Here is a 446-nt window from a genome sequence, read left to right as displayed (position 1 = left end):
GTTTTCCCTTCATTGTGATGGGGTGGAGTATGATTGAAAATCTTGAAGGCCGGAATATCTCAAAATTGGTTTTATGCTATTTTTAGGGAGATGGTCCCCTTAACTAATGAGATTATACGCTTTATTGATGTATATATATATTTCTTGACTACAATAGTATATTCATTATTGTTTATTTTAAGTGCACGATCACACACTGAAGAAATAACCATTTAGAAAAAGTTCGTTTTATCCCGAAACATCCAAGCCAAATACGACAAGCATGGGATACGCACTACAAGAACAAGCAGACACTACAACACAATGCTGTTTTTAACTACAGCATAATAAATTGAGATCTTTTAACCCGATTATTAAGATTAGAGATTACGATGCATCTACCTCTGCTATATATAATTATTGCCAAAGAACAAGGAGTCCCCCTGATACTGCATCCTACAACTCGC

General features: G+C 35.0%; 1 pseudogene; it reads right to left on the bottom strand.

Annotated features, from left to right (window-relative positions):
- LOC119582229 overlaps positions 1-446 on the bottom strand; it is a 6,180-nt pseudogene that overhangs the window by 2,951 nt on the left and 2,783 nt on the right.

The sequence above is a fragment of the Penaeus monodon genome, chromosome 15 (genome assembly GCF_015228065.2).
Source record: "Penaeus monodon isolate SGIC_2016 chromosome 15, NSTDA_Pmon_1, whole genome shotgun sequence".
Classification (NCBI taxonomy): domain Eukaryota; kingdom Metazoa; phylum Arthropoda; class Malacostraca; order Decapoda; family Penaeidae; genus Penaeus; species Penaeus monodon.
The sequence above is the reverse complement of the archived record's forward strand: the minus strand, read 5'-3'. Positions and strand labels throughout refer to the sequence as shown.